Below are 25,784 nucleotides of genomic sequence, written 5' to 3' on the forward strand. Positions count from 1 at the left end.
CTTTGGGAGGCCAAGGAGAGAGGACTGATTGAGCACAGGAATTTGAGACCAGCCTGGGCAACAGAGCAAGACCCTACCTCTACAAAAAAATAAAATTTAATTAAAAACTTAGCTGGGTGTGGTTGTGGCTTACCTGTAGTCCCAGCTACTTGGGAGGCTGAGTGGGGAGGACTGCTTAAGCCCAGGCGTTCAAGGCTGCAGTCATCTATGATTGCATCTCTCTCTCTCTCTCTCTCTCTCTCTCTCTCTCTATATATATATATATATATATATATATGTGTGTGTGTGTGTGTATATATATATATATATTTTTTTTTTTTGAGACAGAGTTTCACTCTTGTTGCCCAGGCTGAAGTACAATGGCGAGATCTTGGCTCACCGCAACCTCCATCACCTGAGTTTAAGCAATTCTCCTGTCTCAGCCTCCTGAGTAGCTGGAATTACAGGCATGCACCACCATACCAGGCTAATTTTGTATTTTCTTTTTTTTTAATTGTGTTGAAATGTTTTCTTTTTCCATTTATTTTATTGCATTTTAGGTTTAATTTTGTATTTTTAGTAGAGATGGGGTTTCTCCTTGTTGGTCAGGCTGGTCTCAAACTCCTTACCTCAGGTGATCTGCCCGCCTCAGCCTCCCAAAGCGTTGGAATGACAGGCGTGAGCCACGTCTGGCCTTTGCAGCACTATACTCTAGCCTGGGCAAAAATGCAAGACCCTGTCTCAAAAAAAAAAAAAAAAAAAAAAAAAAAAGAAGAAAGAAAGAAAAGAAAGAAAGAAAGAAAGGAAGGAAGGAAGGAAGGAAGGAAGAAAGGAAAGAAAGAAAGGAAGAGAGGAAGAGAGGAAGAAAGGAAGAAAGAAAGAAAGAAAAGAAAAGAAAACAGATGTACATAGGCACCATAGAAAGAAGTCTGCCTTTTACTATCACTCCTTTGCAGTTACTGGAAAAGAGACAACTGAGGGAGGAGGGGGTGGCAACAAATTCAGAAAATTTCACTGGACAATGAAGTGTATCAGTAAAAAACCAACTCTTTTTTTTTTGAGATGGAGTTTCATTCTTGTCACCCAGGCTGGAGTGCAATGGCATTATCTTGACTCACCACAACCTCCGCCTCCTGGGTTTAAGTGATTCTCCTGCCTCAACCTCCCAAGTAGTGGGGATTATAGGCACCTGCCACCATGCCTGGCTAATTTTTGTCTTTTTAGCTGAGATTACGAGCACCTACCACCATGCACAGCTAATTTTTGTATTTTTAGTAGAGATGGGGTTTCACCGTGTGGTTCAGGCTGGTCTCGAACTCCTGACCTCGGCTGATCCACCTTGCCTCAGCCTCCCCTGAAAAAAACCAACACTTTAACAACAACTATAGTAAGCCCCACCCTTTAACTGGGGCATAGGTTCCAAGACCCTCACTGGATGTCGAAACCTTGAATGGTACCAAGCCCTACCTGTATTGTTTTTAAAGTTTAATTTATAAATTAGACACAGTAAGAGATTAACAATAGCTAAAAATAAAATACAACAATTATGAGAATATACTGTCATGAAAATTATGTAAATGTGGCCTCTCCTTCTCTCCCAATTGTGGTACTACTGTCCTCACCTATTTTCAGTTGGTGGCTGCTGCGGATGAGGGGGATTACTGTACTGCTTTGAGTCCTACCCGTGCTACACTGTCATCATCACCAAAATCTGGCAGCTCCTCTATTCCAGAAGATACAACTGCTTCTTCCAGCTTCAAACGGATGGGAAAACATACAAATCCAGGCAGTCAGCAGTCACGAGACAGGAAAAGACTAAAATACGACAAGCCAAGTAGCCCGCCCACCGAAACGGGAGCCAGGGGATCATGTTCTAGTTTTAACGCCACCATTGTTTGTGATAATGAGAAACTACTTTTCATTCTTTTGCTCATTTCCTCATTGTTGAAAATAAAGTTAATATTTTTCTTCCCTTTCTTACCTCACCAACAGGGTCAAGGGGATGAAGAAATAACCTAAACTAAAATAGTATTAGGAATGCAGCCAGCCTTTGGAAAATATTGTCTCAGCTAAAACAGCCCCCACGAGCAGTCAGGAAGTCTATTTTACCATTCTTAGACTAAAGCTTCGAAATCAGCAAGGCAGTGTCTATGAGAACTTCTGCGTTCTTCTGAGGGGCACACTGCATACTTCCTTGCATGGTCCACACTGGGGTGTGTGCAGAGTGGTCAAGGGCCCTGATAAGGCAACCAAAGGCATGTCTGTCCATCTGGAAAAGGCTTCTTGTTTCACAGCAATCTGGGGAACTCAGGCCAGCTGAGAGCAGCACCCTGTCCTCCAGTACAGAGAGCACCAGGGTCAACTGCCCACTAGGCACTTACCTACGTTTTTCTATTTTTTGGAGACAGGGTCTTGCTCTGTCACCCAGGCTGGAGTACAGTGGCATGAACATGGCTCACTGCAATCTGGACCTCCTGGGCTCAAGTGATCCTCGCGTCTCAGCCTCTCAAGGAGCTGGGACCACCGGCATGCTCACTATGCCTGGCTAGTTTTTAAATTTTTGTAGAGTCAGGGTCTCACTATGTTGCCCAGGCTGGTCTCAAACTCCTGGACTCAAGTGATCCTCTGGCCTTAGCCTTCCAAAGCGCTAGGAATGACAAGTATAAGACACTGCATTCAGCCTTTTTTTTTTTTTTTTTTTTTTAAAGTAACAGTTTTACTGTGCTATAATCCATGTATCATAGAACTCATCGATTTAAAGTATACAACTCACTTATCCTAAAAAGCTTCATTTCTTTTAGTTGGCACTCATCCTAAAAAGCTTCATTTCTAAGGGCAGAGTAGATGAATCCATTCTGCCTCTGTCATGTCTCTGCTGCAGTATCAATTTGGTGCCTGTAACTTCCGCTTCTGCCTTGAATAACTGAGTCGGTGTAATGATGACCAAAGAGTAGTTAAATCTCTCCCCTCCAGACCCAGCTGACCAGGGCGGTCTGGTTAGAGTTGTTCTCAAAATTTCTGCCTCAGGACCTCGTCTGTCTGCCATTGGAGACCGTGCCTAGTTCTACCAATTCACAAATACCTGTCCAATGCTTATTTATGGCAAAACACTGGACCAGGCACTGTGGGGGAAACAAACTTTAAGAAGCAGTATCTGACACCCAGAAACTCAGAGTCTGGGATTAAAAAATACCACCTACTCATGATTAAAAAAATAAATAAATAAAACCAACCTCAGCAAACCAGGAATAGAGAAATTCTTCAACTTGATAAAGAACACTGACAAAAATCATACAGATAACCTCATAATTAATGGTGAAAGATTGAATGTTTTCCCTCCAACAACAGGAAAAGACAAAAACGCCTACTTCTGCCACTGCTATCTAACATGGTACTCGAAGTTCTAGCCAGTGTGATAAGGTAGGAAAATGAAATAAAAGATCATACAGCTCAGGAAAAATAGGGGGGAAAAAAAAGAAATTACAGATCAGACAGAAAAAAAAAAAGGAAAATGCACAACTAAACCTATTTGCAGATAAAAGATGATCTATGTAGAAAATCCCAAAGTAATCTACCAAAAAAACTCCTAGAATAAACAAACGAATCCAGCATGGTTATAGAATATAAAGTCAACACACAAAATTCAATTGTCTTTCCATACATCAGCAATGAACATGTGGAAAGTGAAATGAAAAATGCAATACCATTAACAATCACTAAAAAAATGAAATAGGTATAAATCTAACAAAATACATATAGGACTGTGTGCTGAAAACCGCAAAATGTTGATGAAAGAAATTTTTAAAATCTAATAGAGATATACCATGGTCATGAATTGGAAGGTTCAACACAGTAACAATATCCTTACATTGACAAACAGGTTTAGCACAATTTCCATAAAATCCCAGCCAGATCTTTTGTAGATATGTTTATTCCAAAATTTGTATGAAAAAGCACTGAATTAGCCAAAGCCAGTCTGAAAAAGAAAAGTGGGAACAATCAGTCTATCTAATGTTAAGATTTATTATATCACTATGATAATCAAGACTAGGTGGAACTTTTGTTAGATTTATACCTATTTCATTTTTTAGTGATTGTTAATGGTATTGCATTTTTCATTTAACTTTCCACATGTTCATTGCTGATGTATAGAAAGACAACTGAATTTTGTGTGTTAACTTTATATTCTATAACCATGCTGGATTCGTTTGTTTATTCTAGGAGTTTTTTTGGTAGATTACTTTGGGATTTTCTACATAGATCTGGTACTGGTGAGGTGACAGACACACAGATCAATGGAACATAATAGAGAACCCAGGGATGGCCCCTGATATAGTTAGCTGACTTTTGTAAAGCTGGAAAAGCAATTAAAAAGAGGAAGACTGGTCTTCAACAAATGCTATTGGAGGAACTGAACTTCCATAGGCAAAAAAAATCAGTGGAGAAAAAGAAAAAAAAAAAAAAAAAAAAAAGAAAAGAACCTTGACCTAAACCTCACAGCTTATACAAAATCAAATCAAAATGTATAACTATAACATAGGAGAATATCTTCAGGATGTAGGGTGTGGTCAAAGTTCTCAGATGTGACTCCAAAGGCATGTTTCATAAGAGAAAAATATCAATAAACTGAACTTTATGAAAACTAAAATCTTTTGCTCTGCCAAAGACCCTCTTAAGAGGCTGAAAGGAAGCTAAGAACTGGGAGAAAATATTTGCCAACCACACATCTGCCATATCTGGCAAAGGACTCATTTAGAATATATAAAGAACATTCAAAACTTAGCAGTTAGGCCAGATGTAGTGGCTCACACCTGTAATCCTAACACTTTGGGAGGCTAAGGGGAGAGTATCACTTGGGGCTTCTGAGACCATCCTGGGCAACATAGTGAGACCTCATCTCTAAGAAAAAATAAAAAAATTAGCCAGGCATGGTGGTGCATGACGACAGTTCCAGCTACGCAGGAGGCTGAGATGGGAAGATCGCTTGAGCCCAAGAGTTTGAGGCTACAGTCAGCTATGATTGTGTTACTGCACTCCAGCCTGGGTGACAGAGCAAGATCCTGACATACATATATAAATACATACATACTCAATAGTTTATAAAGCAAACAATCCAGTTAGAAAATGGGCAAAATTCAGCAGGTCATGGAATGAAATGAAGAGAAAAAAAGAGAAATTTTAAAAAGAAGATGGGCAGCCGGGCGCGGTGGCTCAAGCCTGTAATCCCAGCACTTTGGGAGGCCGAGGCGGGTGGATCATGAGGTCAAGAGATCAAGACCATCCTAGTCAACATGGTGAAACCCCGTCTCTACTAAAAATACAAAAAATTAGCTGGGCATGGTGGCGCGTGCCTGTAATCCCAGTGACTCAGGAGGCTGGGGCAGAAGAATTGCCTGAACCCGGGAGGCAGAGGTTGCGGTGAGCCGAGATCGCGCCATTGCACTCCAGCCTGGGTAACAAGAGCGAAACTCCGTCTCAAAAAAAAAAAAAAAAAGAAAATGGGCAAAAGACATGATGAGATATTTTACTGAAAACATATACAAACGGCAAATACCCAAGTAAAAAGATGTTTAAGATCAACAGATGTCAGGAAAAAGTAGATTGAGACTTCAGTAAGATATTGCTCTACACCTATTAAAACTGCTTAAAAACAAAACAAAAAAAAAGCAACACCACCAAATGGAGGCAAAGGGAGGTGAGGATGCAGATACACCAGACCTCCCATACACTGCTGGTAGTAATGACAAATGGTACAAACTAGAAAACAGCTGGGTGGATTTATACCCAACTGTATATGGACTGTAGTTAACTATCATAAATTACAATAGTTTGTAATTTACAAACTATTGTGTTTGTAAATAGTCTTGGGATTACAGGCATGAGCCACTGCACCTGTTGAGTTAGTTACTAAAAATGCAACTCCCATACAGTCTAGCAGATGTACTCTGGGGTATTTATCTCAGAAATGTAAAAGTTGAGTCCATACAAAAGCCTGTAATGTTCACAGCAGCTCTATTCATCATAGCTCCAAACTGGAAACAAACTGTGATACACCATACCATGGACTATCACTCAGCAATAAAAAGGAATTCACTGCTGAAATGCAGCAACCCAGATGAAGCTCTAGGACATTATATTAAACAAAAAGTCAATCTCAAAAGATCATGCACTATGTGATTCTGTTTATATAACATTCTTGAAGTGACAAAATCATAGAGATGGACAACAGATTCACAGTTGCCAGGGAACTGACAAAAGATGGACAACAGATTCACAGTTGCCAGGGGTTAGTAATGGGAAAGACGGGGAGAAGTGACTAGAAAGGGGCAGCATCTAGAAAGAGATCTTTGTGGTCTCAACTGTGGTGGTGGTTACAGAAATCTACATAGGTGATGAAAAGGCACAGAACCACAAATACACCATTCCAAAGTCCACTTCCTGACTTCAATATCATATTGAAATTATGTGTGTCCTAACTTTGGGAAAAACTGTGTATCTCTCTGCACTATCTTTGCAACCTCCTGTGAACCTATACTTATTTAAAAATAAAAAGTTTTTAAAAAGTTAACTAGCAACCACGGCAATATAAGTTCCAACTATGTGATATGGGGAGGGAAGGTTAGCAGAGGCCAAAGGAAAGCGATGAGTAGGAAATGGTGAGGCTTGCTAAAATCCTAACTGGAGATGGTCTCAAACTGAACTTTCAGAAGCGTGGGTTCATCTGACCAAGTGTCAACGGTGGACTAGAATCTCCTAGTCTCTATTTTCCCTAGAGGGAAAATGTGACTTAAATAAACTCTCCACTTTCCTTTCTCCCACTTTGACTCCTCCCGAGTCTTCCTCACCTCCCCACTTTCTTTAACTACACCACACCAAACTCTTGCCCTTCCAAAAGGACAAAAGCCAAAAAAGGTTCAAGAACCCAAGGAAACAAAGGCAATTCTTCCTTTCCCTACTATGCACAACAAAAACTTTCTCAGCACAGGTAAGGCAGCACAGGGATTTCACAGGGAAGGAGTGGCTAAAACAGGAGTACGATCAGGAATCCCTAAGTGCTCTCACCCAGGTGCTTTCTACAAGGTCTCAGGCAAAGGATCTCGGTGCCTTTGTAAAATCAGAATAACAGCTCTCCTTCATCCAAGCACACGCAGCTAAGCCTGGCAACGGTGGCTAGGATGGATTTCAGCCTCCACTGCCCTATCAATCGGGTCACCAACCCTCCCGCTATCCGGGAAGGCCCTGCTCATCCAACTCAAATACAGAAATTGGGTCTGACTCACCAGGTATCTTTTCAGGGTCTCTTTTTACAAATTAAAAGTTTAGCTTCACAAGGAGTACAACCTTACTCAGAAGTTAAATCAAATCAATAACCCCTAAGAAGTTTCATTTTTATATGTCAACAACGAAGTCTGGGGGCCAAGGGAGACTTGGAAGGCCAAAGGTCATTTACGAAGACTGGAGCACTACGCAAACCAGGCCTTCCCCAACTATTGGGGTGAGCATAGATAGACTTGGCTTAAAAACACACACAGGCAAAACCAGCCCACGCAACAGTAGTCTGTATTCCTACCACACAATCTGCCCAAGCAGGCTGGAGCTGGTCCAAACGAACTGCTGCACCCAACCACGAAAAAAGACTCCTTATTTCTCCTTTTCAAAACACGAGAAAGGTGGCTAAACTGCTGATGAGCTTTGAATTACAAGAGTTAACTACAGGTCATTTTCTATGCCTTTTCCCCTTCATTTGAAGGAAAAAAGGCATAAAAAAAGATGTCTCTCTTTTGCCCTTTTACATTTACTCTAGTCAAAAACTGCTCTCTGCCAGCTTTGTTCTGAAAATCCAAATCCGAGTTCCAGGGAAGTTTTCTACTTGGGGACATCTGCTTAAATTCTGAGTCCCCCTTTTTTCCTTTTTAGAGATGTAAGCTCTCTGTGGAGTTTAAAGCCTACAGCAACAATGTATTTACTGTACTTCCGTAGAACTGATAATTACACATTTTGCCATCATTAGAGTTGCTAAAGTCTTACAAGTAAAATACTAGGATAGGAGGCATATTGTAACAATAAACCTTGTACGCCTATCCTTTTCTAATAAAAGACCAATTTTCTAAAACACAAAAGCCAAGAAAATCCTAAGACTCACATACACTTAAAAAAAAAAAAAAACAAGAACAAAGACAACTTAAGTCTCTTTAATGGCTAAGAGAAAAATCCTTTCAGTAATGATGTTACTGAAGTATTAATTGTTTGAACAACCATACATTTTACTCGGTTCCCCAAATATAAACAGTTCAAGTCTCAAGCTGTTGGATGACTTCATCTCAATACAATGTCACACTTCAAACTGTTCGGAGAGCACATTTTAAGACAACTTATAAATCCAGCAATTCAAACTTCTAGTCAAAGAATAGATTCCCTGTCTGCTGGGGATGTAGATTTTTTTGGGGTGGGAGGAGGGTTCAGTTTTTTTTTTGCTGGATGAAGACCAAAAACTGCAAATCCTGTTATCTCATTTCAAAATAGATTATGTTAGTTTAGTCCCTAATCAAACTAAATCTTTTAAGATTAGTCATTCCTTAGTGAAATCTTCTCATAATATCAAAGCTAGGATAGACGCAAAATGCTGTAAGATAATACGAGCCTTTTCTACAAGATGGAACAGTTACATTAAGACAAATGGAAGGTTTTGGATGTTCACTCAGGCAACAGCATGTAGACTTGGAAAGCTCTGTTTTTTAAAAACCCACTCAGCTGAGTTGTTTGCCTTTGGCCACCATCCAAATAAAAGAAACGCTGCCAGAAGTGTAAACAGGATGCATTTCTTTACGTTGATGAATCCAGCGAGCAAAGACAGCGCCTCTTAGTTCCTCTGGAAAATTGAAGTGCAGGATACCTTTTAATGTAAAGGTCAGAGAGAAACTGAAGAAGGGAGGCAGGAAGCTGTGGAAGTCGTCATGAGAGCCTCTGCTATTTCACAGCACGGCCCTGGCCCCACCGTAACTCTGCAGGTTTGCCTTTTGGAACAAGTGCACTGTTGTACCGGGTCAGGCGCATTACTTCTCTAAGAAAGCCTACTCTTCGCTCTACCAGCGACTATACTGAGGGTTCACCTCATGCAAAGAAAAGTGCTGGGTAACAAATGTGGAAAAACCCAAAAGGTGGTAAACTTGGCTCCTGCTCTGGGAGAACGAAACAAGCACAGCAGCATGATAGGGTCCAAGCAGATAAGCAGCAGCCTCAGATGCAGAGGCCAGAGGCCAGCCCCATAACCGGAAGGAGAGGAGAGGACAGCCAGAATGGCCACTGCTGGTGAGGAGTGGCCATATGCTGTGGAGAGCTAAAAAATCTGGAATTTAGGGCCAGGCATAGTGGCTCACGCCTATAATCCCAGCACTTTGGGAGGCCGAGGCGGGTGGATCACGAGGTCAAGAGATGGAGACCATCCTGGTCAACATGGTGAAACCCTGTCTCTACTAAAAAAATACAAAGTTAGCTGGGCATGGTGGCGCATGCCTGTAGTACCAGCTACTTGGGAGGCTAAGGCAGGAGAATTGCTTGAACCCAGGAGGCGGAGGTTGTGGTAAGCCGAGATCGCGCCATTGCACTCCAGCCTGGGTAACAAGAGTGAAACTTTGTCTCAAAAAAAAGAAAAAAAAAAAAAAAAAAAAAAGAGAAATCTGGAATTTACACTGTAAGAAACAGGACAATCAAAGGCTTTGGGAAAGGAGAATGGCAAGGTGAGAGGCTGCCTGCAGGTCCCGGGGTGGGTGGGATGAGTGGCAGGGAAGGAGCAGCTAAAGCAGGAGAGTGATCAGGAGTCCCCAAGTGCTCTCACCCCACGTGCTCTCAACAAAAGATGGTGAGATCCCAAACCAGGAATTCACCAAACCTGCAGAGCTGGGAGAGCAGTGAGGGCCCTGTCATGTAAGCACAATACCAACCATTCCCCCTCACCCCGAGTCAGGTCCACAGGAGGGGTGACATTTAGGTAGGTTTTCAACAAATTTAATTTCAATGGGACAGTGGGAAATCCAAGCTAAACTTTTTGCGAGATGGAACTGTAGAGAAAACTCTGGCAAGGGTACAGGAGAAGCAAACTATCATCCTTAGCTTTTTTCAGCTGGCTTGAAAAGGTTTTCCTGAAAGTCAATTAAAAAAAAAAAAAAAAAAAAGAGGAACTCCAAACCAATCCAGATTTCCCCAGACCTCCTGAACCGGAAAGTGAATCCCCAGTCTGTTTCAAAACTCAAGTGCCAGCAGGCTGGAAACTTCTGAAATCACCCCACCTCCCCTGGAGCCATGGCCATGGACAGACCTTCTTCCTCTCCTGTTCTTCCGGGGGTCAGGATAAACCTCAGAATCTTATTTCATTAAAAATTTCATGGCTGGGCGCAGTGGCTCACGCCTGTAATCCCAGCACTTTGGGAGGCCGAGGCAGGTGGATCATGAGGTCAAGAGATTGAGACCATCCTGGCCAACATGGTGAAACCCTGTCTCTACTAAAAATACAAAAATTAGCCGGTTGTTTGGCACATGCCTGTAGTTCCAGCTACTTGGGAGGCTGAGGTGGAAGAATCGCTTGAATTGGGAAGGCAGAGATTGCAGTGGGCCGAGACTTGCCACTGAGCTCCAGCCTGGCAACAGAGCAAGACTCAGTCTCAAAAAAAAAAAAAAAAAAAAAAAAATTCACTACATGACAAGCACCAGTACAAGGGGAAACAAAATCATCCTGGTAAGTACAGAAAATATTGGCGAAGCTTGAGAACAAACACTAAATATCATTCTAAGGGGGGGAAGCCTGCACACACTACAAACTGGTAACAGCTTCATGTGCTAATTCAGTGTTTTCAAAACTCAAGTCAGGATCTACGCTGTGAAATAATTTAGTAGGCATTTTAAAAAGGAAAAGAATATATTGGTAAGTAACTAAATAGACTGCAAATAACAAAGGTAAGTGTTCCACAGAATTTGTTTTAGGTAAAATCGATGTCCATATATATGGAGAGACAGCCATATACGCGTACACACACACTGGGTTTGGTTCCAGTGGGCTATGGTCTGAGTGCCCCTGGGCTGGACCCTTGTAGATGAGCCTGCTACAAGGCTGGCTTTCCCTTGTCCCACCACTTCAAAGCCAACAAGACTGGGCTGAGTGTCAAAAGTCCAAACAGTAACAAGTTGAGTTTTGTGAAGAACTGATAACAGACTGCAAAGAAGCTGTGTGAGGATGTGTGAGAAAATGGTGAAATCTTTGTCCTTTGGGGGCAGTGGCATTAGGTTGGTTTTGATTAAACATATTCTTGGCCCATTTGTTGGGGCCATCTTGGATTGCACGGTGACGTCTGGGAATCACAGAGCTATCGCTCAACATTTTCCACCACTAAAGAAACACATGGAAGACGGCTGCATGCGATGGCTCACGCCTGTAATCTTAGCACTATGGGAGGCTGAGGCAGGAGGATCCCTTGAGCCCGGGAGCTGGAGACCAGCCTGGGAAACTTAGGGAGACCCCGTCTCTATTAAAATAAATAAAATTTAAAAAGACATTGAAGAGCATACACAGCTAATGTTCATTTTAGAAAGACTGACTTTTGAAGATCAAACATGATGTGTGCAGTGCGTGGTGGTTGTGGTACCCCCATGCAGTGTTCTTTAGAATCCTCCTCCTGATCCAACCTGATCCAGCTGGGGCCTCAGCACACTGCGGTAAATAAAGGCTCAGAGCCTTTTCACAAAGTCTTTAAATACTGACCAAGGTGCCAAATAAATGAGCAGAGGCAGACATGGGTAAAATTCATGCCAGTCTATCAACCAAAAGGCTGCTTCAGAGAAGTCATAACAATATGCATTGTTCATGGGACTAAGCGCCTGCTACATGAAGGATGCTGTGTTAAGTGCTCACCGTCCATTAGGTCATTTAGTTTTTATAACTCTGCGAGGGATAGTATTATGCCCATTTTACAAATGAGAAAACGAAAGCTAAAAAATCACACAGCTATCAAGCCTGACTGAGTTTAAGCTAAAGATTTTTTATTTTTTTATAGAGACAAGGTTACACTGTATCCCCCAGGCTGGAATGCAGTGGTGCAATCAAAGCTCACTGCAGCCTTGACCTGGTAGGCTCAAGCTAGAGATTTTTCAGCTCTGTTCTATATGTTATGAGAGCATCTGGAGAGATAAGGGAGTGGAGAAATGAGCAACAGGCAGATGATTGTCTGGGCTGCTGCCTGCTCTCACGCAGCTTACAGCAGGCATGGAGACTAGAGCCAGAACTCAGTTGACCTCTGAGGATCCAACATTTCTGATATTCTCTAGAAGATTTTTTTTAAAAAGACAGTAATTAAAATCTCAAAGTATGGGATATGCTGCTAAGCCTGGCTACATTAGAAGAAATGTTGTGAATTCAGACACAACGTGAGTCTAATCTCTCCAGACACTGAAAACACCTCACTCAACTACACTATCTCAGCAGCCCAGCAAGAGAACATGTAATGGTAGTTCTGTCCCAGCCACGAGGGCTACTGAGCAGTGGACATGTGGCCCGGCTGAATTGAGATGTATTATAAATACATATTGGATCTCAAAGACTTAGCACGAAAAGAACATGTAAATTTCTTCTGTTTATATTGATTACATGTTGCAATTGTAATATTTGGGATATACTGGATTAAATATATTATTAAAATCAATTTTCTTTCATTCCTTTTCCTTAATGTGGCTACTAGAAAATTTGAAGTGCAGCCGGGCACGGTGGCTCACACCTATAATCCCAGCACTTTGGGAGGCCAAGGCGGGCGGATCACCTGAGGTCAGGAGTTCGAGACCAACCTGGCCAACATGGTAAAACCCCATCTCTACTAAAAATACAAAAATTACCCAGGCGTGGTGGCGCACGCCTGTAATCCCAGCTACTCGGGAGAATGAGGGAAGAGAATTGTTTGAACTCGGGAGGCAGAGGTTGTAGTGAGCTGGGATCATACCACTGCAGCACTCCAGCCTGGGGGATAGAGTAAGACTCTGTCTTCAAAAAAAAAAAAAAAGAAAAAAGAATTTGTCTCTTTCTGATTATAAAAATGTGTATTCTTTAGTGCAGAAAATAGGCAAAGTTTAGAAATGCATAAAGAAGAAAATTAAATCCTTAAAAATATTACTACCTAGAAATAACTTATTAACATCTAGTAATGGGCCGGGCGCGGTGGCTCAAGCCTGTAATCCCAGCACTTTGGGAGGCCGAGGCGGGTGGATCACGAGGTCAAGAGATCGAGACCATCCTGGTCAACACGGTGAAACCCCGTCTCTACTAAAACTACAAAAAATTAGCTGGGCATGGTGGCACGTGCCTGTAATCCCAGCAACTCAGGAGGCTGAGGCAGGAGAATTGCCTGAACCCAGGAGGCGGAGGTTGCGGTGAGCCGAGATCGCGCCATTGCACTCCAGCCTGGGTAACAAGAGCGAAACTCCACCCCCCAAAAAAAAAAAAAAAAAAAACATCTAGTAATGTTATCTTATTTTTTACAGAACATTTTATAACACTTGAAAAATTTTCTAGCAATGTATCATAAACACTTTCCTATGTCATCAAATATTTCAAGATTCCAAGATCTGTAATGGCTGCATAGTAGTCCAACCTGTGGGACACACTGAGCTTAAGGTAACCCCTTACGGCTGGATGTCGGAATTCTTTCCAGTGTATGGAGAATATAAACAACAATGCAAGGAACTCCTTGATATATCCCTATTTTCACATATATGGCTATTTTCTTGTGACAAATTCCTAGATGTTGAATTATAAAACTGCTGTGTCAAAAAATGCATACACACATTTTTGAGGCTTTTGATAAATACTACTAAACTGTTTTCCAGAAAGTTTGTGCCAATTTACACATTTCTGTTTAGCAACTTAATTTTCCCCAAATTGTTTTTCAGTTGATCTATTTGCTTCACGAAAATTGTTCTCCAAAAATATCTAAGTAGTCATATCCTCGAACAACAGTTCAAAGAGAAATCATGACAACTAGCAACTGAAAATGAGGCAAATTTAGTGTATGTATACCGACAACCCAAGGTTGGAAAAAAAAATGGAAAATGAATAGACATTTAGCTTAGGTGTTTTTTTTTTTTTTTTTTTTTTTTTGAGATGGAGTCTCGCTCTGTTGCACAGGCTGGAGTGAAGTGCCGTGATCTCGGCTCACTGCAACCTCCACCTCCCTGGTTCAAGCAATTCACCTGCCTCAGCATCCTGAGTAGCTGGGATTATAGGTGCATGACACCATGTCCTGCTAATTTTTTTGTATTTTTAGTAGAGACAGGGTTTCACCATGTTGGTCAGGCTAGTCTCGAAATCCTGACCTTGTGATCTGCATGCCTCAGCCTCCCAAAGTGCTGGGATTACAGGCATGAGCCACTGTACCTGGCCCAAATAGGCTTTTATATTGATTTTTATATTTATTTTCCTGTAAGTCCCATTATAATAAAATAAAGTCACAATTAGTAATAAAAATGCTTAAATTTCACAAGCATATTTGAATTTCTAGTCTCTTGTTTCCAACAAGAAAACTAGGCTTAGTCAAGATTTTGAATAAAACTTTTCATATGAAGGTATAAAGAACAACTTAAAACAATTAGCCTGAGTTCTTAGAAGTTTCAAAATCAGAAGAGCCTTGAATTTGATGGGAGATTTACTATTAATTACGGTCTACGTAAACAGAAATATCCTTGAATTAATGAGCATTAAAATAAAGTATAAGAGAAAAAAACAAAAAAACCAGTCAGGATAACACAGCAGCTTGCTCACTGTTTTCATCCCACGCCTCTAAAACTATCTGGAGGAAAGTTCAAACTTGGCGATAAGACCAACTGGAAAAAAGCTGAAAGTTAATTTAAGTAGTAAATTACTACCGCAGAAAATAAAAATGGTAACAAACAGCACCAAAAATGCACTTGGACGGGGCAATAAATTAAACATCAGCATCAGGCAGCCTCACTAAACAAGACGCTCTCACGTTTCAAATTAAGGGGCCAGTCTTAGGCACAAACACAACCAGAAGAGCAGCCTCTGAGCTCATGATAAACTTGTACTAGCAGAAACTGCTCTATGCCCTGTGGAGGAGCTACGATGAATTCTTAGGTGAAAGTACCAACAGCTCTATAATCATTTTGGGCGCATTCTTCACAGGACTCAGGCTGCTGCTTAATGAAGTCCTGCTCTTGAGGCACCCATCTCTTCTATGGACTGGATGGGTAACTATTTAGATAACTAAAAGGAAAATCCCAATTTATGCTTCATTTGCAATTACAGGGTTGGTCTCTGCAATTTTCAGCATCTATTTTGGGAATCTGTGAACATGTTTCCTTCTCACACATACCCCACTCCCTGCTGTAAACAGTGACCACTACAGGCAGTGCTGACACCCACCTAAAGCAGTGCCTTCAGTGCTTATGGCCTGAGCTTGAGTTAAGCCACAGCTGGCCTACATGGGCGCTGCTCCCATGATGCCTGGAAAAGTTGCTTCTGTACCCTCTGCAGATCAGCAAGGGCGGGGGCTGAGCTGACTGTGGCCTTGGAGCCTGTCTGTCCCTGTGGGCTGGCCACTGGCTGTAGTATGGGAGCACCCAGGTGCTCTGGGTTACCCTGGACCACGCTGTGGTCCTGATTCAGATGGGATGGAGCGGGGCCTGGGCTGAACAGGAGGACCTCACTCCCCACAGGCTGGGGTGCAGTAGCAGCCTGCAGCTAGGGGTGGTGCACCCTCCTGAGCTCTGGCCTGGCCTGACAGCCAATGCCATGGCCCCACCTTCCAGAGATAGCTAGAACTTGCCTACTTCCTGCTGCTCCCATGGTTCTCACTTGGGTCTGGCCACCACCCTCTCTCACTGGATTATGGCAAGTCTTCTAATTGGTTCCCTCATGTCCACACTTGTCTATTCTCAAAACCAGTGGCCCGTCAGCCTGCTAAGCCTAGGTTAGCTCTTATCACCCACTTTGTTCAAAACCCTACAAGGCTCCCATCTCATTCACAAAACACAGACCTCAGAGGCGCAGAACGAGCCTCCTCACTTCTGGCTCACTTCTGCCTCGGGCCTTTGCACTTCTGGTTTCTGACAACTGAAACCCTTTACCCCAGATAGCTGCACAGCTCACTTCCTCAATGCTCAGCCAGGACTGGGGCAGGGGAGCTTCTCAGGGAGGGCTGCTCTTGGCCATCTTATCCCAAACTGCACCCCAGGCCCATCTTTCCCACACTCTGTCCTTGCTTTACTTCCTCAGCCACTTATGGCTGGCTACCCGCCTTCGGTCTACTCAGCATCTCTTGTATGCTTCTCTCCCCAGGAGTGTACGCCCCACAAGGACAGGACTCTGCTCTGTTCACGCCCATGTCCCCAGGGCCGGCACACAACAGAGGCTCTCCCTGTTACAGGCAGGACGAACTAAGGGACCCCAGGCTCCTCATCCACAAAGTAAGGGCAGCAGTCCTTCTACCTCACAGGCCTCAGTGAAAAACACTGAAGTAGCAGGCATTTTATATTAGATATTAATTAGATCTGCCCTGTACTAAAGTTGATCAAAAATATACAAACCAAACATTTCAATGGATTTTTCATTGGAAATCCTACCCTATGATGACCCATTATTGAGGTTAATACATAAATATTGGCCCATACTTTATTTGGAAAAAAAAAAAATTAGTTGTACAATGGGTCTGAAAATTCCTCTTAAAATGACCTCCTTTCATATGTCAAAGACAAAATTAAAAAGCTGGCTACTCTGGGTACACTGCCTTTGGGGTAGCCCTGCTCCCTGAGGAGCAGTTAAAATAAAAATGAAAAAGCCTATTAGGCCGGGCGCGGTGGCTCAAGCCTGTAATCCCAGCACTTTGGGAGGCCAAGGCAGGTGGATCACGAGGTCAAGAGATCGAGACCATCCTGGTCAACATGGTGAAACCCCGTCTCTACTAAAAATACAAAAACATTAGCTGGGCATGGTGGCGCGTGCCTGTAATCCCAGCTACTGAGGAGGTTGAGGCAGGAGAATTGCCTGAACCCAGGAGGCAGAGGCTGCGGTGAGCCGAGATCGCGCCATTGCACTCCAGCCTGGGTAACAAGAGTGAAACTCCGTCTCAAAAAAAAAAAAAAAAAAAAAAAAAGAAAAAGAAAAAGAAAAAGTCTATTGACAGGAAAAGATCAAGCAAAAACACAACAGCTTAATTTATTGTGGCAGGTAAATTAAAACTGCAAGCAACTGACAGAGTTTAATAGAAGAAGCAATTTTCACACATCTGTGTATTACTTATTTTCAATTCAAAAATTTAATACTTTCTATGTAAATATTACTTAGCAATAAATTCATAGTAAAAATTTCTATGATTAATACAATACAGATGCTCCTTTAAGAACATTACTGAATTCAGAACAGTCTTCTAGCATCATACCTTCTCCCAGCCAATAGTTATTAACACTACAATCACCTTCTTAGAGGAAAATCGTTTGACATTAGAAAGGGGTCAACTCCAAGAGGGGAGAAGATCACTTATGAGGTACATAGCTGAATTTTTCAGGGTTTGCTGCACGTATCAGTCTGGGCTGCTATCACAAAACCTCACAGATGAGTGGCTTGGACAGCAGAGATTTCTCTCGCACAGTTCCAGAGGCTAGGAAGTCTAAGATGGAGGCCCTGGCAGATGTGGTGTCTGGTGAGGGCCCCCTTTCTGGCTTCTAGATGGTGACTTCTCACTGTGTCCTCAGATGGCTGAAGGGGTACACAAGCTCAGTAAGGTCCCTTTTATAAGGACACTAATCACATTCATGAGGGATCTGCCCTTGTGACCTAATCACTCCCCAAAGCCCCCACTTCCTAACACCAACACCTTGGGAGTTAGAATTTCAACATAGGAATTTTGGGATGGACACGAGCATTCAGACCACAGCACTGCAAATGAGTAAAATAATAACAGTATTAGTAACACTGCTAATAAAAACCATGCTACATCCTTTAGAAGGAACTTATTCCTTGGGTTTTGTTAATAATATTTCTAAGTTGTATTCCAAATGATAGACCCCACGGTCACTGGCAAGATAATGAGAAAAGGCAGGGCACAGTAGCTCATGTCTGTAATCCCAGCACTTTGGGAGGCTGAGGCGGGTGGATCACCTCAGGATTTCACATGATGAAATCCTGTCTCTATTAAAAACACAAAATTAGGCAGGTGTGGGCATGGTGGCAGGTGCCTATAATCCCAGCTACTTGGGAGGCTGAGGCTGGGGAATTGCTTGAACCCAGAGGCAGAGGTTGCAGTGAGCCAAGATTATGCCATTGCACTCCAGCCTGGGTGACGAGAGGAAACTCCGCCTCAAAAAAAAAAAAAAAAAAAAGATAATGAGAAAATCTGTGGAAGGAGGCCCTGAAATGGTCTCATTCAACAGGGATACCCAGACCTGCAGCTCAGCCCTTGGAGATGGCAAGTCCCAAGAATCAGAAAAAACAGATGCTTCCTGAGTCATCAAGTGAGGGGATTTCATCTCCCAACAGCAAAAAGGAGATCAGAATTAGAAAGAAAATACAGACTATAAGAAACCCTGGCCCAGAGCCCCCGGGCTGGACACAGGTGGGCTCCACAGGAACCATTTCAGGTCCAGGGAGGATGGCTCAGTCTAACTGCAGGTGCACGGCATCTACACCTGGCTCTCTGCGCACAACCAGAGCTCCCCGCTCCACCGGGTGCCCATTGCACAGTGACTGTGCTGCAAGCAGGGTGAGCTGGCTGATGTTACCGCAACTTACACGGAAGACAAAGGAGCAACAAAGCTACCAGAACTCTGGTTTCTCAGCCTTGGCAGAGAAAGCCCAGGACAACTAGAGTGCTCACATGTTCCATAAGTGTGGAAGAGTAAGTGCGCTGCTGCTTCTTACCCAGATAAACTTTATGTCATGAACAATTAAGTAACTTTTATCACATTTTTGTTTAATATATAGACTTTCTAAAAAATCATTTGAGAAGAGGCCTCGAAGTGAAATCCATTTACTTGAAACCACACTGCACAGATTTCATAAGGTGGCAAAGAAGTAAAGAAGGATTGCAAAACCAGAACAACTTCCACCGACAGGCTCCGTTAAACCCTAGCCACCAACACTGCCCAAGGGCTCTGCTCAGTCTGACCCGCAGCCATGCTGGCCTCTGATGTAGCCACATCTTCCCTGCGGCACAGACATTGCCGAAATTGCTGCTCCCTTCAGAGGGATTCTGTTGACAGCTGAAAACATAGTCCGGCAGGCCATGTAGGAAACCAGTGTCCATTTCTCAAAAAGCCCCTCCATTAAGAACCAGGTGAAAAGTCCCATTTTGCATCCATCTTATAAAACAAAAGGAAATCTGTTTTTTCATGTACAGAACAGCCATTATTTGTCTCCCGAGAGAGGCAGCACCACGGCTTCCTCAGGGACAGTGGGAAGGGACTGTGAGTGCTCAACAGAATCTGCGCTTCAGGCCACTCCTCACCAAAACCCTGAAAACCAGCAAGTGAGTCCCTGTGTTGCTAATTTCATGAAAAATCTCTTAACAGAATCCGTTTCAGGCTACTCCTCACCGAAACCCTGAAAACCGGGCAAGTGAGTCCCTGTGTTACTAGTTCCATGAAAAAACTAATTTGTTTCAAGAAAGTCCAAATTCTTCCCTTAAGGACTCTCATTTGCTTTTCCTCAGAATTATGGTAAATAACTTAGTGTTTTTTCTTGGCTTGCTTTTTCTTCTAAAGCTGTTAAGACACAGGCAGAGTCCTAAGGCCTTGGTGCTTTGCTAATATCAGGGGCTTGGTGGGCCGGGCATGGTGGCTCAAGCCTGTAATCCCACCACCTTGGGAGACTGAGGTGGGTGGATCACCTGAGGTCAGGAGTTCAAGACCAGCCTAACATGATGAAACCCCATCTCTACTAAAAATACAAAATTAGCTGGGCATGGTGGCACATGCCTTTAATTCCAGCTACTTGGTAAGCTAAGGTGGGAGAATCACTTGAATCAAAGAGGCAGAGGTTGCAGTGAGCTGAGATTGCGCCACTGCATTCTAGCCTGGGCAACAAAGTGAAACCCCATCTCACAAATAAATAAAATCAGAGGGTTTGTGCTCCTATCGGTCACAGCCATTTTATTTTTAGACGGAGTCTCAATCTGTCGCCCAGGCTGGAGTGCAACGGCGCAATCTGGGCTCACCGCAACCTATGCCTCCCAGGTTCAAGCAATTTTCCTGCCTCAGCCTCCCCAGTAGTTGGGACTACAGGCACATGCCACCACGCCCAGCTAACATACATACATACATATATATATATATATATATATATATATATATATTTTTTTTTTTTTTTTTGTATTTTTAGTACAGATGAGGTTTCACTGTGTTAGCCAGGACGGTCTCAATCTCCTGACTTCATGATCTGCCTGCCTTGGCCTCCCAAAGTGCTGGGATTATAGGCATGAGCCACCGCGCCTGGCCCACATGATGGTGCAGACATTTATCAGACTCAGCATCTGTCTAGATGCCTAGGAAACCCTACCTCTAATGAGAAAATTGGTAAACAAAGCATATTTGGACTTTTTTGATGGGTTTAAGGATAAACACATATATAAAATCAAAATAATCCAGATACCTTTACTTTAAAATTTTTTTTTTAAATTTTATTTTTAGAGACAGAGTCTTGCTCTGTTGCCCAGGCTGGAGTGCTGTAGTGTGATCATGGCTCACTGTAGCCTCAAATTCCCAGGCTCAGCCTCCTGAGTAGCTGGGAGCTACCAGCATCCACCACCACACCTAGCTCATTTTATTTTTTGTACAGACAGGGTCTTGCTATGCTGCCCAGGCTGGTCTTGAACTCCTGGCCTCAAGCGATCGTCCTGCCTGGCCTCCCCAAGAATCCAGCAACCTTTAAAAGGTAATTGCTTCCCCTTCTATAACAAGAGGTTACAGTTTATGTTTTCAAGCTCTAAGATGAAACAAAGTTTCCAACTGTAAACATTTTTGAGCTTTGAGGAAACTGAATGGCTTTCTCCACAGTCATGTTTTCCTTTTTTAGATTATTTTAAAAAATAGATGATTTCATGTCCATAGTAGAAATTTCACAGGGTATTAAGGGGTAACCAGGAAAGAGTCTCCTCCTACCTTCCCTTCTCCAGAGGGAACAAATGTTCCCAGTCAGTGGAGTTTGTGTAAGGGGCTATCACTGAGTGATGCCAGCACAGCACTCCTTGCAGGAAGGCACAATATCTGCTATACCTCCAGGGAGAGAGGCTGGGGACAAAGCGAGTCATTTGGGAGAGCTCTCAGGTGGGAAAATGCTCATCATGCCGGATGATGAGCAGACCAATCTGTGAAGGAAATGAAGATGGAAATGGAGGTAATCACCACATGTGAGCTGCCAGGGTGCAGCTGGAGAATCAGGAAACAGCGCATATATTACAAGATCTGGGTATCTGGGGCCATGCCTCCGCCTGCCTATCTGCAAAGACCCCTTGTCCAGAAGATGTTGGAACACAGAGATTGTGATGTTAATTTCATGTTAATTTCACTTAACTGGGCCACAGCCTGCCTGATGCAATACTGTTCCTGGGCCTATCTGTGGGGGTGCTCATGATGAGGTTAGGATTAGGACTGTGGGTTCAAAAAGTGGCCTGCCTTCCCCAAGTGGCTTGGCATCTTCCAGTCCCTCAAGGGGCTAAACAGAATGGCAGAGGGAGGAAGACTCACCCCTCATTTCCTGCCTCGCTGCTGGAGCTGGGACAGCTCATCCTCTCTTGCTCTGGGACTGGATGTCCACCATCATCTGCCCTGGTTCTCAGGCCTTCAGAGTTGAGCTGAGTTTCAATCACACCTTGGACTTCCCTGGGTCTCTGGCTTGCCACACAGATCGTGGGACTTCTCAGCCTCCAGAATCACGTGAATGAAATTCCCCATTATAAATCTCCTTTTATACATCTATATATCCTGTTGGCTGCGCTTCCTTGGAGAACCCCGACTGAGATCAAGGAGACCTGTGGCTGAAGCGCTGAACTGAGTAAGACCCACCCTGGACCCGGGGTGTGCAATGAGTATGTGCTCAAAATGGCAGCCCTTTCAGTTTCCATCTGGTATGTTTCCTGAACCCTGCAAGTCAGCATTTAAGAATTCCTATAACCTGAATTAAAGACAGTTAAAGATATCGGAATAAAGCCCTTCTCAAGCTTCTCCAAGCTCACCAATAAAATCAAAGGCACAACTCAAGACTTTTAGGAAATTTATTTTGTACCCATAAAGTCTTTACTTGAAAGACTTCTCAATGCAGCCTTACTGGACCATCCTATTTAAAACTGCAATCCCCACCAAAAAATTCCTTATTTCCTTTTCCTGGTTGATTTTTTTTTTTTCTTGGCACAGAATCTCAGAACTGGAAGGAAATCTAAAAGGCTGGGCCAGTAATCCTCTAGATGTGAACTCCTTGTATATAATAGCCTTCCACAGAAGTTTATCAGCCTGTCTGACACACGTCCTAGAAAGGGTTCCCGGACTGGCCCCGCGCTGCTCCCAAGCATCCTTCCCGTGCTCCCAACAGCACCAGGTGGGCACCGCTCCCCTCCACAGCACTGAAACAACTGCCAGGCATCCTTGCTAGGCATGGCCTGGGACACATTCTCTGTTTCATTTCTAGTGGCTAAAATACAGTAGGCACGCCTCACTCAGCGAGGCCGACAAGAAAATCACCATATCCATGTCTAGTCTTGCCCCTTCAACCCAATCCGGTCCCTCTGTCAAAGTCACCATGTGCCTGGCACTGTGGCAGGCTCCAAGAACACAACAGAGAACCAGACAGACGAGGCTGTGCCCTCGTGAGGCTTCCACGTTCACTGGGGAAGGAGCAATACAAAAAGCAAGTTGACAGGCAAATCGGCGACGTGTCTGCAGTGCAGCGCTCTGTCTGTGCTCTCAAGGAGGAAGCCAGTCAGCAGACCAACAGTAAAGGGGGCTGCTTCCCTGAGGGCTGTTGGGGAAGGCAGCTCAGGAGGCGGCATTAAGGAGGGGCCGAATGCACGGCAGGGGCAGGAGGAGCTTTCCTGGTGGAAGGAATCTTATGCCCGAAGGCCCTAAGCTTCACATTTTTGAAACACTAAAGAAAACAGGGGAGAGGCTGGAGCGTGTGGGAGAGGTGAGTCTTGGCGCAGCTTGGAGTGCAGGACTATATTGGGGGCCCAGGCTCCACGCTGCAGGCAGCCATATGCCTCTGCCAACCACCTCGCGGGCAAGCACTGGACAACCAGGGACCACCCTGATAGCCCATAGCCTGGGGAAATTATTCAAACCAGCCAATTCTAAACCGCAGATGCTGCCTTGTCCATTTCTTTTCAGAAACCACAATCAAGGCTCTTGCCCACCAGTCCATTTCCCTCTGTCTCCTGACCCAGCCTGGTGCTCCCTGTCAGGCTCTGTGTGCTGTGCCTGTTTCTAGGGATCTGTGAACACAAGCTCCTTCCTCACAACAGTCACCTGATGACGTCAAATCCCAGAGACATTTCCCATTACTCCTCTGCTCCTCTCCATCTACACAATTTTTCATCCATCTGAAAACAAGGGAGATAGTTTTTGAGTTAATTTAATAGCCTTGCTAACCGAGACTTTCCATGAGAAGCAACAGTTGACAGCCCCTGGCAAAACTGGGCCTGCGTGGAACTGACCCAGCGACTCCACGTCTAAGTACACATCCCAGAGAGACCCTGGCTGCCACGCATGGAGGCGTGGACATGAACACACAGTGCAGCACTGTTGGCTGCAGAGAAAATGGTAAACAACCTAAATATGCATTCGCAGGGAATGGATCAGCAGTTATGATAAGTGATCTGACAGTGGAAAGGAGTAAACTAGATCTTCACGTACCCACATGGACAGCACACACGTGCTGCTCAGCAAATCCATTTTTTTGTTGTTGTTTTTTTTGAGATGGAGTCTTGATCTTGCCACCTATGCGGCAGTGGTGCAATGGCCTGGTCTTGGCTCACTACAACGTCCACTTCCCTAGTTCAAACAGTTCTCCTGCCTCAGCCTCCCGAGTAGCTGGGATTACAGGTGCCACTATGCCTGGCTAATTTTCATATTTTTTAGTAGAGACAGGGTTTCATCATGTTAGCCAGGCTGGTCTCGAACTCCTGACCTCAGGTAATCCACCAATCTTGGCCTCCCAAAGTGCTGGGATTACAAGCGTGAGCCACTATGCCCAGCCTAGCAAATCCATTTTTTAAACGATATATTCAAAATGATATCATTTCTTACAAATTCTTAAAAACAAGTAAAATATATATTGATTATGGACTCAAACCATGCACAGAACATGAACTCAATACATATATATCCAGTTCACGCCAGGGTTTCTTCAGCAGGAATGGCAGTAGCAGCAGTTGACAGTGAGAATGATATTGAGGCTAATATTCACTGAACACCTCCTCTGTCCAGGCACAAGTCTAGCACACATTAACTCTTTGAATTCTTAAAGCAGCCAGAAGATAGGCATGATTACTGTCCCCATTTCACAGATGAGAAAACTCAGGCTAGAGAAATGATCGAGAAAGTGCGATGCACCCCAGTACTTCTTACCATCTCCTTGGCCCCCACCGAGTCAGTCTGGTCTTTGCCACTCTCCACTGATGCCCCTGCTCTCATTCTTGCCCACTTCCACCTCCTAACCCTGAAGGAGGTCTACACTTTGGTCTACAGTCCCCACTTAACACACAGTGGTCCTTTTAAAAACACAGTCGGGTCAGTTCACCTCTCTACTTAAACCTTCCAATGGCTTCCCATCATACTCCACTATTTTTATTTATTTATTTATTTTTGAGATGGAGTCTCACTCTGTTGCCCAGGCTGGAGCACAATGGTATGACCTCGGCTCACTACAACCTCTGCCTCCCAGGTTCAAGTGATTCTCCTGCCTCAGCCTCTCGGTAGCAGGGATTACAGGCACCCACCATCATGCCCAGCTCATTTTTTGTATTTTTGGTAGTGACAGGGTTTTACCACATTGGCCAGGCTGGTCTTGAACCTGACTTCAGATGATCCGCCTGCCTTGGCCTTTCAAAATGCTAGGATTACAGGCATGAGCCACCATACCTAGCCCATACTCCACTTTAAATCAGAAGTCCTTACACAGCCTGCAAGACTGTGTATGCTCCCTGACCCTGGCCACCGCACGTTCACCTGCTCTCTCGCCCTCACTCACTCTGCTCTGCCCACACCGGCCACTCCGCTGTCTCTGCGGAGACATTATATATTTCTTCACTTATTCATTATTTGTCCCTAACCTGACCATCACACAGACAAGGATCTCTGTCTATTTTGGCCACTGCTGTTATTCCCAATACTGAAAAGGGCACCTTGGCACTCAGATGTGGAACAAATGAATGAAAGCAACTGATCCAAGGTCACTGAGCCAGGAAGGGTGAAATCAGGATTCTAGTCCAAGCAGTCTGGTTCCAGTATTAGGACTGGGGAGGAAAATGGAATATAGAAGAAATATCTAAAGTATGACAAATGTTGTCCTATTCATTGTGAGTAAGGAATACTTTGTTGTTAATTATCTCTTCCTAGGCCAGGCGCGGTGGCTCAAGCCTGTAATCCCAGCACTTTGGGAGGCCGAGGCGGGTGGATCACGAGGTCAAGAGATCGAGACCATCCTGATCAACATGGTGAAACCCTGTCTCTACTAAAAATACAAAAAATTAGCTGGGCATGGTGGCGTGTGCCTGTAATCCCAGCTACTCAGGAGGCTGAGGCAGGAGAATTGCCTGAACCCAGGAGGCGGA

At 43.9% G+C, this 25,784-nt stretch overlaps 1 protein-coding gene across 1 annotated transcript in view; it reads right to left on the reverse strand.

Annotated features, from left to right (window-relative positions):
- GNA12 (G protein subunit alpha 12) overlaps positions 1–25,784 on the reverse strand; it is a 118,677-nt gene that overhangs the window by 65,803 nt on the left and 27,090 nt on the right. The window lies entirely within an intron of this gene.

Source organism: Sapajus apella, unplaced genomic scaffold (assembly GCF_009761245.1).
Source record: "Sapajus apella isolate SASKATOON/1434 unplaced genomic scaffold, GSC_monkey_1.0 scaffold110, whole genome shotgun sequence".
NCBI classification, from domain to species: Eukaryota; Metazoa; Chordata; class Mammalia; order Primates; family Cebidae; genus Sapajus; species Sapajus apella.